Source organism: Mesoplodon mirus (assembly GCF_964341445.2).
Source record: "Mesoplodon mirus genome assembly, chromosome: 2".
Classification (NCBI taxonomy): domain Eukaryota; kingdom Metazoa; phylum Chordata; class Mammalia; order Artiodactyla; family Ziphiidae; genus Mesoplodon; species Mesoplodon mirus.
Genome location: NC_138977.1, coordinates 157,674,770 through 157,689,017, shown reverse-complemented (window position 1 = coordinate 157,689,017; position 14,248 = coordinate 157,674,770). Strand labels below are relative to the sequence as shown.

At 39.6% G+C, this 14,248-nt stretch overlaps 1 protein-coding gene across 7 annotated transcripts in view; it reads right to left on the bottom strand.

The window, feature by feature from the left end:
• The window catches only part of PPA2 (inorganic pyrophosphatase 2), a 163,649-nt gene that overhangs the window by 44,492 nt on the left and 104,909 nt on the right, over nucleotides 1-14,248 (bottom strand). The window lies entirely within an intron of this gene.

Sequence of the window (14,248 nt, the reverse complement as noted above, 5' to 3'; positions counted from 1 at the left end):
AGTCCGCCTGCCGATGCAGGGGATACGGGTTCGTGCCCCGGTCTGGGAGGATCCCATATGCCGCGGAGCGGCTGGGCCCGTGAGCCATGGCCGCTGAGCCTGTGCGTCCGGAGCCTGTGCTCCGCAACGGGAGAGGCCACAACAGTGAGAGGCCCGCGTACAGCAAAAAAAAAAAAAAAAAAAAGAGGCAAATGATTCCCAGTAATTTAATTCTGTTCTTAATTATAGTACATTTTACTTGATTTGTCCCCGTTCCTCAACTGCCTCCTCCCATCCCTACACACCCACGCCTATTAAGCCATACCTATTAATGAAATCAAAGGAATGAAGATCAAAAGAGCCATCTTTTACTGGGACTTCTAATCATAATTATGCCACTGATGCCTCAACTATTAACAGAAAGTGGTCAGCACTCCCAGAACGCAAGATAGTCCAAGGCCACAAATACTTTTCTGAGAGTCGATGTGATGCAGTGGCTCCTGCAGCCTTTAGGGAAGTCACCGACCAACGCCCACCCCCAACCACCAGTGTCTCAGGTTCCCAATCTGAAACCAAAAAGGGAACACTAGCACATCTTGCTTGGCCTTAGGTAAACATTCAACAGATATTCCAAAAGAAGCACTCAGCATAGTTCCTCGACATACAGTAATTGTTCCAGAAATGTTACAGCTTTTAGGACGACAATGGTGACACGCCGGCCCCTTTCTGTGCCAAAGAATACACGCAAAGGAAAGCAAACGGAACGCCATTCTTTCCGGTTACAAAGGTTAATGTGAATATTTTCCCTTAAGATTACTATGCTGTGCCCTATTTTTTCCCTAAATGATAAGGTTAACTTGTGTTTTAGGAAGTAAGGCACTTAAATACCTTATTAATTTGGCTTATTTTTAAAATAATAATTGCAGGGGCACTAGAATTGTTTATTTAACACATGAAAATTTAAGTCAAATAGATTTGGTTTCCATGTGTTTGTTCCTGCCTTGAAAGAAAATAAAAGAAACTACATAGTTTTATTTGACTTTCAAATTTCTTTAAATGTAAGTTGAAATTCTACAAGTATGAAATACATATAAATTCTGATAATTTCTGGACAAGTGCAATGCTGGCCTTTGAAAAAGTCCCAACTGCCTCATTTAAAATAATTCCCTTATTACTCATGTAATTTATTCATCCCAGAATGTATCTACATCAATATAATTGTTCTGATTTTCAATTTTTGAAAACTTTAACATCACTGCACAGACAATATTTATTACAGAACATCAGACAATAGTTTTCATTTATTTAATACCAATCAAAAGAAATCTTTATTGCTCTGCAAGTTGACATAGCTTCTAGGCTTAAATTACCTCCTTATGACATTACTTCTCCTGACATAAGGGCCTTAGGCATCGCTGGCGGTCCTGAAGAGGCTCAAACATCTGTTTGGTGAATATCTGAAGCTCTATATTATAGAAGGTGGTTAATTTAACCAAGAGAGAAATTGCATATGCCCTAGCATTTCCATCTTCTTAAAAAGCTCTGAACTTGGTTATTTCAGAACCATGCGTTATTATCCCTAACAGCCAAGGCATTCTCTAGTAACAATTTAGGTGCCCTGGGAGTCTTATTAACTCTTTCAGGTCATTAAGGTACCGTTAAGAGCATTAGGGGCTGGAACCTAATTACAGTGCATTAAATGGTCTTAGTGCTCACCAAGTGTTAATGAGCCAGCCAAAGTGACCAATTTTCTATCAGGGGTATGAGGAATTTGTTTTCAAATGCTGTTTAGACTTTCTTTAGATTTTCAAAGTTGCTACTCCACTTTCAGAAGGCAAAACTTGAAGATTTAAATAATAATGTTAAAATTACAGAAATATAGCCAGGAACCACAGTTTCCTTCCAACTGAAATGTATTCTCTGATGCAATGGCTAGTTTTAGTTCAGTCAAGTCAAAGTTTAAAAAACTATAAACATTAAAACAGGATATTACAGTCTACCAAAGTCTGTACATGTTCATTAGGATCTAAGAAGTTAAAACAACCACAGGGCTTCCCTGGTGGCACAGTGGTTAAGAATCCAACCGCCAATGCAGGGGACATGGGTTTGAGCCCTGGCGCAGGAACATCCCACATGCCGCAGAGCAACTAAGCCCGTGCGCCACAACTACTGAGCCTGCGCTCTACAGCCCGCGAGCCACAACTACTGAGCCCGTGTACCCTACAGCCCGCGCACCACAACTACTGAGCCCACGTGCCACAACTGCTGAGCCCGTGTGCCTAGAGCCTGTGCTCTGCAAAAAGAGAAGCCACTGCAATGAGAAGCTCGCTCACAGCAAGGAAGAGTAGCCCCTGCTCACACAACTAGAGATAGCCTGCGCACAGCAACAAAGACCCAACACAGCCAAAAATAAATACATTAATTAATTTAAAAATATTGGTATCATGCTTCAAGCATGACACAACTAGAACTACATGTATAAAAATTAAAGCATAATAAAAATTGCTTAAAAAAACGCCACAACCCCAGAACTTCCTTACAGAAATATAAATGTGTCTGAATTAATACACCAAAAAATATATAGATAGATAAAACATACTGTCTATAAATTAAAACACACATTTTTGTTTTCAGAAAAGAAGAAATAGGTACTGACCATGTCAAAAACAGCTTCTTTTTCTTAAGGTAGTAGAAATTAATAGGAGGGACTTATTTTTTAAATGTCAAAATAACAATTATATATAGGAAATAATAAAAAAAATTTCTCTATAAATTTCTGTATTACACACATCCTCAGAAAACTACAGAATTTTAAAGAATTTTCAGATAGTTACCCTTCCCTACATGTTTTTAATTCTTCTTCCTATTGAATAAAAATGCGGTATAGATGACAAATGTTTAAACTGTTAAAAAAATCACTCCTTTGTGATAGAAATTTCAACTCATATACAGTAATTTATATTTAAAGTTACTGCATTAGATATTTTAAAGTTATTTAAGAAGTTGACCACCAAAACAAACCATTTCTGACATGTATGGACTCCAACATGTATGAAATGAATCTCCCATGCATTTTCTGTAAAAATTTTTGGAAAATGTACACCAGCCAACAATGAAAAAGAAAAGTAGAGTAGAGGGCATCAAAGAATCTAAGAAAGAATAGAACTAATAACCCAGAAAGGCAATGAAAAGAAACCCCATGATAATAGCTATGCAGCAGGCTCAAGGGTACAGCCTGTTTAAAACCAGTCATTCGATAAACAGTATGATAAATGAAGTGAATGATAGTCACATAAATACTGTAAATGTTATTCATTAGTTTTCAACTTTCAGATTCAAGAGACAAAACATGAAAAACAGTTATGGATAAAGAACAGAACCTACGCATTACAAATGTTTACACTGTAGAACTCATAGTGTAGCTGAGGGAAGCTGGGTTGTAAGGGGCAGAGAAGGAAAGAAGTACAGAAACCTGAATGCCCTGGTTTTACACTGGGCAGCCACGAGTTACCGTTCAAAATTAATGAAGCAATAAATACAGCTCAAAGTGTAAGACCTAGAGTTATTAAGATAACAGAAGAAGAAATATGGTAACAAAATTGAGTGATGTATAAGATGTTAAATTCCTAATCTCTGAAAGCAGCAACTTAAGTTAACAGGGAAAAGAAACAGAGATGTGAGCACACTGATTACAGAACAGAAGCAACCACTTGAGAACTAAAAACATATGGGGAAGAAGATATGAGAAGTAAGACTAGGGGGGTGGGGATGAAAAAGTAGGAAGGAGAACATTACTTTTCATTTTATATACCCTTTTTATACTTCTGAGTTTTTATTTCCAAATATATGACTTTTTTATAATTAAAAAAATGCCATCCAAAGTCTTCCGTTTGTGATTTTAGAAGGTACACGTGGGAGGGACACAATAAAATGTTTAACAGTTGCTTGGCTTCAGATTAAATACTGTTGATTAATTTTTAAAGATTTATAGTAGAGAATAGCACCAAACTTTTCATAGAAACTAACTTTGTAAAAATTCCTTCACAAGTTTAGGAAGCTTTCAACCCCTGTGATTAGTGAGCATCTTTCAGTTCTCATCCCCTCCAATTCCCAGCTTTACAGGTGCTAATGAACACACAGACAGATATGGAGCTGGGGGAAGATGGCGGAAGAGTAAGACACGGAGATCACCTTCCTCCCCACAGAAATTCATCTACACGTGGAACAACTCCTACAGAACACCTACTGAATGCTGACAGAACACCTCAGACCCCGCAAAAGGCAAGAAACTCCCCACGTACCTGGGTAGGGCAAAAGAAACAAGAATAAACAGAGACAAAAGGATAGGGAAGGGACCTGCACCAGTGGGAGGGAGCCGTGAAGGAGGAAAAGTTTCCACACACTAGGAAGCCCCTTCGCGGGCGGAGACTGCGGGTGGCGGAGGGGGGAAGCTTCGGAGTCGTGGAGGAGAGCGCAGCAACAGGGGTGCGGAGGGCAAAGCGGAGAGATTCCCACATAGAGGATCGGTGCCAAGCGGCACTCACCAGCCCGAGAGGCTTGTCTGCTCGGCCGTCGGGGCAGGCGGGGCTGGGAGCTGAGGCTCAGGTTTCGGGTTTCAGTCGGAGCGCAGGGAGAGGACTGGGGCTGGCGGCGGGAAGAGAGCCTGAAGGGGTTAGTGCACCACGGCTAGCCAGGAGGGAGTCCGGGAAAAAGTCTGGAGCTGCCGAAGAGGCAAGAGACTTTTTCTTCCCTCTTTGTTTCCTGGCGCGCAAGGAAAGGGGATTAAGAGCGCCGCTTAAAGGAGCTCCAGAGATGGGCGCGAGCCGCGGCTAAAAGCGCGGACCCCAGAGACAGGCGTGGGACGCTGGGGCTGCTACTGCTGCCGCCAAGAGGACTGTGTGCGAGCGCAGGTCACTGTCCACGCTGCCCTTCCGGGAAGCCTGTGCAGCCAGCCACTGCCGGGGTCCCGGGATCCAGGGACGGCTTCCCCGGGAGAGCGCATAGCGCGCCTCGGGCTGGTGCAACGTCACGCTGACCTCTGCCGCCGCAGGCTCACCCCGCACTCCGTACCCCTCCCTCCCCCTGGCCTGAGTGAGCCAGAGACCCCGAAGCAGCTGCTCCTTTAACCCCGTCCTGTCTGAGCGAAGAACAGATGCCCTCCGGCGACCTACACGCAGAGGCGGGGCCAAATCCAAAGCTGAGACCCTGGAGCTGTGAGAATAAATAAGAGAAAGGGAAATCTCTCCCAACAGCCTCAGAAGCAGCGGATTAACGCTCCACAATCAACTTGATGTACCCTGCGTCTGTGGAATACATGAATAGACAACAAATCATCCCAAATTGAGGAGGCGGACTTTGAAAACAAGATTTATGATTTTTTCCTCTTTTCCTCTTTTTACAACGAATTATCCCAAATTGAGGAGGTGGACTTTGAGAGCAAGATTTACGAATTTTTTCCTCTTGTTCTCTTTTTGTGAAAGTGTATGTGTATGCTTCTGTGTGAGATTTTGTCTATATAGATTTCCTTCCACCATGTGTCCAAGGGTTCTATCCGTCCGTTTTGTTTTTGTTTTTGTTTTGTTTTGTTTTTAATTTTTAATTTTTTTAATAATTACTTTTTTATATTAATAACGCTATTATATTTTTTATACTTTATTCTATTTCACTTTATCTTCCCTCTTTCTCTTTTTCCTACCTTCCCTCCACCCTCCCTCCCCCCTCCCTCTTTTCTTTCCTTCTCTTTCTTTCTTTCCTCCCTCCCTCCCTCCTTCCTTCCTTTCTTTTCTTTCTTTCTTTCTTTCTTCTAATTCTTTCTTTCTACATTTTCTCCCTTTTATTCTGAGCCGCATGGATGAAAGGCTCTTGGTGCTGCAGCCAGGAGTCAGTGCTGTGCCTCTGAAGTGGGAGAGCCAACTTCAGGACACGGGTCCACAAGAGACCTCCCAGCTCCACATAATATCAAATGGCAAAAATCTCCCAGAGATCTCCATCTCAACACCAGCACCCAGCTTCACTCAGCGACCAGCAAGCTACACTGCTGGTCACCCTATGCCAAGCAACTAGCAAGACAGGAACACAACACCACCCATTAGCAGAGAGGCTGCCTAAAAACATAATAAGGCCACACCCCAAAACACACCACCAGACATGGACCTGCCCACCAGAAAGATAAGATCGAGCCTCATCCACCAGAACACAGGCACTAGTCCCCTCCACCAGGAAGCCTACACAACCCACTGAAACAACCTTAGCCACTGGGGACAGACACCAAAAACAATGGGAACTACGAACCTGCAGCCTGCAAAAAGGAGACCCCAAACACAGTAAGATAAGCAAAACGAGGAGACAGAAAAACACACAGCAGGTGAAGGAGCAAGATAAAAACCTACCAGACCTAACAAATGAAGAGGTACTAGGCAGTCTACCTGAAAAAGAATTCAGAATAATGATAGTAAAGATGATCCAAGATTCTATTTCCAAGATCCAAAATCTTCGAAATAGAACAGACAAAATGCAAGAAACAGTTAACAAGGACCTAGAAGGACTAAAGATGAATCAAGCATTGATTAAAAACACAATAAATGAAATGAAAAATACTCTAGAAGGGATCAATAGCAGAATAACTGAGGCAGAAGAATGCATAAGTGACGTGGAAGATAAAATAGTGGAAATAACTGCTGCAGAGCAGAATAAAGAAAAAAGAATAAAAAGAACTGAGGACAGTCTCAGAGACATCTGGGACAACATTAAATGCACCAATATTCGAATTATAGGGGTCCCAGAAGAAGAAGAGAAAAAGAAAGGGACTGAGAAAATATTTGAAGAGATTATAGTTGAAAACTTCCCTAATATGGGAAAGGAAATAGTTAATCAAGTCCAGGAGGCACAGAGAGTCCCATACAGAATAAATCCAAGGAGAAATACGCCAAGACACATATTAATCAAACTGTCAAAAATTAAACACAAAGAGCAGCAAGGGGACTTCCGTGGTGGCGCAGTGGTTGAGAGTCTGCCTGCTGATGCAGGGGACACGGGTATGTGCCCGGGTCCGGGAAGATCCCATGTAACGCGGAGCGGCTGGGCCCGTGAGCCATGGCCACTGAGCCTGCGCGTCCGGACCCTGTGCTCCGCAACGGGAGAAGCCACAACAGTGAGGGTCCCACATACCGCAAAAAAAAAAAAAGCAGCAAGGGAAAAACAACAAATAACACACAAGGGAATCCCCATCAGGTTAACAGCTGATCTCTCAGCAGAAACTCTACAAACCAGAAGGGAGTGGCAGGACATATTTAAAGTGATGAAGGAGAAAAACCTGCAACTAAGATTACTCTACCCAGCAAGGATCTCATTCAGATTTGATGGAGAAATTAAAACCTTTACAGACAAGCGAAAGCTGAGAGAGTTCAGCATCACCTAACCAGCTTTACAACAAATGCTAAAAGAACTTCTCTAGGCAAGAAACACAACTGAGGGAAAATACCTACAACAAGGAACCCAAAACAATTAAGGAAATGGGAATAGGAACATACATATCGATAATTACCTTAAATGTAAAGGGACTAAATGCTCCCACCAAAAGACACAGATTGGCTGAATGGATACAAAAACAAGATCCATATATATGCTGTCTACAAGAGACCCACTTCAGACCTAGAGACACATACACATTGAAAGTAAGGGGATGGAAAAAGATATTCCATGCAAATGGAAATCAAAAGAAAGCTGGAGTAGCAATTCTTATATCAGACAAAATAGACTTTAAAATAAACACTATTCAAAGAGACAAAGAAGGACACTACATAATGATCAAGGGATCGATCCAAGAAGAAGATATAACAATTATAAATATTCATGCACACAACATAGGAGCACCTCAATACATAAGGCAAATACTAACAGCCATAAAAGGGGAAATCGACAGTAACACACTCATAGTAGGGGACTTCAACACCCCACTTTCACCAATGGACAGATCATCCAAAATGAAAATAAATAAGGAAACACAAGCTTTAAATGATACATTAAACAAGATGGACTTAATTGATATTTATAGGACATTCCATCCAAAAACAACAGAATACACATTTTTCTCAAGTGCTCATGGAACATTCTCCAGGATAGATCATATCTTGGGTCACAAATCAAGCCTTGGTAAATTTAAGAAAATTGAAACTGTATCAAGTATCTTTTCTGACCACAACACTATGAGAGTAGATATCAATTACAGGAAAAGATCTATAAAAAATACAAGCACATGGAGGCTAAATACACTACTTAATAAAGAAGTCATCACTGAAGAAATCAAAGAGGCAATCAAAAAATACCTAGAAACAAATGACAATGGAGACACGACGACCCAAAACCTATGGGATGCAGCAAAAGCAGTTGTAAGAGGGAAGTTTATAGCAATACAATCCTACCTTAAGAAACAGGAAACATCTCGAGTAAACAACCTAACCTTGCACCTAAAGCAATTAGAGAAAGAAGAACAAAAACATCCCAAAGTTAGCAGAAGGAAAGAAATAATAAAAATCAGATCAGAAATAAATGAAAAAGAAATGAAGGAAACGATAGCAAAGATCAATAAAACTAAAAGCTGGTTCTTTGAGAAGATAAACAAAATTGATAAACCATTAGCCAGACTCATCAAGAAAAAAAGGGAGAAGACTCAAATCAATAGAATTAGAAATGAAAAAGGAGAAGTAACAACTGACACTGCAGAAATACAAAAGATCTTGAGAGATTACTACAAGCAACTCTATGCCAATAAAATGGACAACCTGGAAGAAATGGACAAATTCTTAGAAACGCACAACCTGCCAAGACTGAATCAGGAAGAAATAGAAAATATGAACAGACCAATCACAAGCACTGAAATTGAAACTGTGATTTAAAATCTTCCAACAAACAAAAGCCCAGGACCAGATGGCTTCACAGGCGACTTCTAACAAACATTTAGAGAAGAGCTAACACCTATCCTTCTCAAACTCTTCCAAAATATAGCAGAGGGAGGAACACTCCCAAACTCATTCTACGAGGCCACCATCACCTTGATACCAAAACCAGGCAAGGATGTCACAAAGAAAGAAAACTACAGGCCAATATCACTGATGAACATAGATGCAAAAATCCTCAACAAAATACTAGCAAACAGAATCCAACAGCACATTAAAAGGATCATACACCATGATCAAGTGGGGTTTATTCCAGGAATGCAAGGATTCTTCAATATACGCAAATCAAAAAACGTGATACACCATATTAACAAATTGAAGGAGAAAAACCATATGATCATCTCAATAGATGCAGAGAAAGCTTTTGACAAAATTCAACACCCATTTATGATAAAAACCCTGCAGAATGTAGGCATAGAGGGAACTTTCCTCAACATAATAAAGGCCATATAGGACAAACCCACAGCCAACATCGTCCTCAATGGTGAAAAACTGAAAGCATTTCCCCTAACATCAGGAACAAGACAAGGTTGCCCACTCTCACCACTTTTATTCAACATAGTTTTGGAAGTTTTAGCCACAGCAATCAGAGAAGAAAAGGAAATAAAAGGAATCCAAATCGGAAAAGAAGAAGTAAAGCTGTCACTGTTTGCAGATGACATGATACTATACATAGAGAATCCTAAAGATGCTACCAGAAAACTACTAGAGCTAATCAATGAATTTGGTAAAGTAGCAAGAAACAAAATTAATGCACAGAAATCTCTGGCATTCCTGTACACTGATGATGAAAAATCTGAACGTGAAATCAAGAAAACACTTCCATTTACCATTGCAACAAAAAGAATAAAATATCTAGGAATAAACCTACCTAAGGAGACAAAAGACCTGTATGCAGAAAATTAGAAGACACTAATGAAAGAAATTAAAGATGATACAAATAGATGGAGGGATATACCATGTTCCTGGATTGGAAGAATCAATATTGTGAAAATGACTCTACTACCCAAAGCAATCTACAGATTCAATGCAATCCCTATCAAACTACCACTGGCATTTTTCACAGAACTAGAACAAAAAATTTCAAAATTTGTTTGGAAACACAAAAGACCCCAAATAGCCAAAGCAATCTTGAGAACGAAAAACGGAGCTGGAGGAATCAGGCTCCCTGACTTCAGACTATACTACAAAGCTACAGTAATCAAGACAGTGTGGTACTGGCACAAAAACAGAAAGATAGATCAGTGGAACAGGATAGAAAGCCCAGAGATAAACCCACGCACATATGGTCACCTTATCTTTGATAAAGGAGGCAGGAATGTACAGTGGAGAAAGCAGAGCCTCTTCAATAAGTGGTGCTGGGAAAACTGGACAGGGACATGTAAAAGTATGAGATTAGATCACTCCCTAACACCGTACACAAAAATAAGCTCAAAATGGCTTAAAGTCCTAAATGTAAGGCCAGAAACTATCAAACTCTTAGAGGAAAACATAGGCAGAACACTCTATGACATAAATCACAGCCAGATCCTTTTGGACCCACCTCCTAGAGAAATGGGAATAAAAATAAAAATAAACAAATGGGACCTAATGAAACTTCAAAGCTTTTGCACAGCAAAGGAAACCATAAACAAGACCAAAAGACAACCCTCAGAATGGGAGAAAATATTTGCAAATGAAGCAACTGACAAAGGATTAATCTCCAAAATTTATAAGCAGCTCAATAGCAAAAAAACAAAAAACCCAATCCAAAAATGGGCAGAAGATCTAAACAGACATTTCTCCAAAGAAGATATACAGACTGCCAAGAAACACATGAAAGAATGCTCAACATCATTAATCATTAGAGAAATGCAAATCAAAACTACAATGAGATATCATCTCACACCAGTCAGAATGGCCATCATCAAGAAATATAGAAACAATAAATGCTGGAGAGGGTGTGGAGAAAAGGGAACACTCTTGCACTGCTGGTGGGAATGTGAATTGGTACAGCCTCTATGGAGAACAGTAAGGAGGTTCCTTAAAAAACTACAAATAGAACTACCGTATGACCCAGCAATCCCACTACTAGGCATATACCCTGAGAAGACCATAATTCAAAAAGAGTCATGTACCAAAATGTTCATTGCAGCTCTATTCACAATGGCCCGGAGATGGAAACAACCTAAGTGTCCATCATCGGATGAATGGATAAAGAAGATGTGGCACATATATACAATGGAATATTACTCAGCCATAAAAAGAAACAAAATTGAGCTATTTGTAATGAGGTGGATAGACCTAGAGTCTGTCATACAGAGTGAAGTAAGTCAGAAAGACAAAGACAAATTCCATATGCTAACACATATATATGGAATTTAAGGGAAAAAAATGTCATGAAGAACCTAGGGGTAAAACAGGAATAAAGACACAGACCTACTTGAGAATGGACTTGAGGATATGGGGAGGGGGAAGGGAAAGCTGTGACAAAGTGAGAGAGAGGCATGGACATATATACACTACCAAACGTAAGGTAGATAGATAGTGGGAAGCAGCCGCAGAGCACAGTGAGATCAGCTCGGTGCTTTGTGACTGCCTGGAGGGGTGGGATAGGGAGGGTGGGAGGGAGGGAGACGCAAGAGGGAAGGGATATGGGAACAGATGTATATGTATGACTGATTCACTTTGTTATAAAGCAGAAACTAATAAAAAAATTAAACTTAAAAAAAAAAAAAAAGGAAAACACAGACAACACACCAGGCTAAGCAGTGAACAAAAAAAGTAAGGTTAGGAATGATTTCTGTCCATTAATATTTGCTTGAGCAGCAGGAAACAGAAACTCTGTCTTTTGTCTGAAATCGTTTCAGAGGAGAGCTGGATGATGTTAGAGAGATATGATAAATATAAACCAAACTTCAGTTTCAATGAAAAATAAAAGCTGCTACATAGGGTTACCTAGTATTCCATGATTTAGGATTAAAAAAAAATGTATACTGCAGACTCTTCAGCCTTTCAATTTGTGCCTACATCTATTTTTTTCTTCGGTCTCTATCGAATAAAAGAGGAGGCAAGAAACGTGGAATATGTGGAGTATGTACAGTAACGTGCAGGTAAAAGAAATGAGAAGTCACAAAAGAAAACACTTATAACTCTTAAAACTACAGAACTTATCTTACAAAATCTAGATATAAGAGTACTTAAGTATTGGAACTACTCAGTGTAAATAATATGCAAATATCCTTAAAGTAAATAATCCATTTTCCCTTGTATACCTTATTCATTCTGGAAATAAACACAAAGCACAATGTCAGCTACCATTTCAGAGCAAAATATGTCAATAATTACTCATCTAGTCTTTTAAGATTTAAAAAAGTTATTATAAAGAAGCACTGCTGTATTTCTTAAGATGAAGATAATGTATGTGTTCCCTTTTAGTGTAATGGAAAAAAAGTCCTTTTTGCCTTTCAAAACAGTAATTTCTTATTTTAATTATTCTAGTCTGATAATTTCATCTCAACCAAAATAAGCTTCAATATTTCTGCATGTCATGGTTTCAGTATTTCTGCATGTCTCTCTGTATAAGCATACACAGCAAAAATCTAGAAGAGGATGCCCAAACTGCAAGCCATCTCCATTTGGGGTATAAACAGAAAAAAAGTGAAAATACAGTTATAGTTTTTCATTCTAACCCTTAGGAAACTGTAGGAGTAAGGTACTAATACTATGTAATCTGGTTTCAAAACTGCTAGTTACAAATACTGTAAATTACACAAATACAATTGTGCAGTATAGCACAGTAGATGGACAATGGACTTTCTCATCAGACTGAAATGAGTTCAAATCATGGTTCCACTATTTACTAAATGTGCAAACTTAGGCAAGTTATTTATTTATTTATTTTAAAATTTTATTCATTTTTGGCTGCGTTGGGTCTTCGTTGTTGCACAGGCTTTCTCTAGTTGCGGCGAGCAGGGGCTACTCTTCTTCGCAGTGCGCGGGCTTCTCATGGTGGTGGCTTCTCTTCTTGTGGAGCACAGGCTCTGGGCGCATGGGCTTCAGTAGTTGTGGCTCGCGGGCTCTAGAGCACAGGCTCAGTTGTTGTGGCTCACGGGCTCTAGAGTGCAGGCTCAGTAGTTGTGGCGCACGGGCTTAGCTGCTCCGCAACACGTGGGATCTTCCCGGACCAGGGATTGAACCCGTGTCCCCTGCATTGGCAGGTGGATTCTTAACCACTGCACCACCAGGGAAGTCCCTAGGCAATTTATTTAAATCCTTTGAGATTCTTCTAAATTAATAATAATAATATGTACTAGGACAGGCACCAGTGTTTGACATATGTTAGGGAATTTGAGATGTTAAATCACATTTCCAACAGTACTGAGCTAAAGACTAGTTTCCTTAGACTCTCAGCCTCTCCAGTTTAAAGGCACATCCCTCAGTAGAGTATCATGACTTTAGTGTGCCACATCACAAATGAATTAGTTGAACAGTTTGTTTTTGCTGGCTGTTGCATCATTATATTATCAGTTCTCATCTGAGGAGCAGCTTATGTATTAAAAAAACTTTTAAATTGGGTATTGATTTACTCTTGTTACATATGTATACATATATACATGCATACATATATATGTGAGAAATACGATAATAAAGAAATCCAGTGTAAAATAATGAAATAGGTAAGAAAAATATATGGTTTATGGGCTTGAGTCTCATATTTTAATTGTAGTTTTCATGTTTTAGTTTTGACCCTGAGGTTACATGTACTTCACCCGATCAGACCCCTCCCTTTCTCAATTACAAGCAAGAATGGCATAAAATCTCTCTTGTTGTTCCATGTGCAATGAAAAGTTTCTTGTTTTTTTTAATAAAACACTTCCTTTATTAAATGCAGCTATGCTTACATTTTGGTGCATTTCAAAAAGCAATGTTGATCAGTGGTAATGCTTACGTTAAATTGAGCATGCACAATTATAATGGAAAAAAATCCCTAAGAACAGCTTTTACACATCCCTCTTGCTAGTGCAGCTCTGTGTAAAACTGGAAAGTCTGCAAAGTATGTTTTCTGCATCAGGAGTTTCCCTCTCTGTACTTCTCCTTCCTGCTCCATGGTGAAGAAAAGGTTTTAAATGCACATAAATTAAGAGAGTTTAAAATGTAAGTGTTAATGAGTTTCAGTCAATTCAGAAATGGTATATTTTCAAATTGCGATAAGAATTGAGGTCTAGAAAAGACCAGGATCCCAAATAAGGATGAAACTGAAAGGAAAAAGGTTAGAAAACTAGGGGAAAAAATTGGTCAGGAATAATAAGAGTGGCCATATACTCAACACTTCA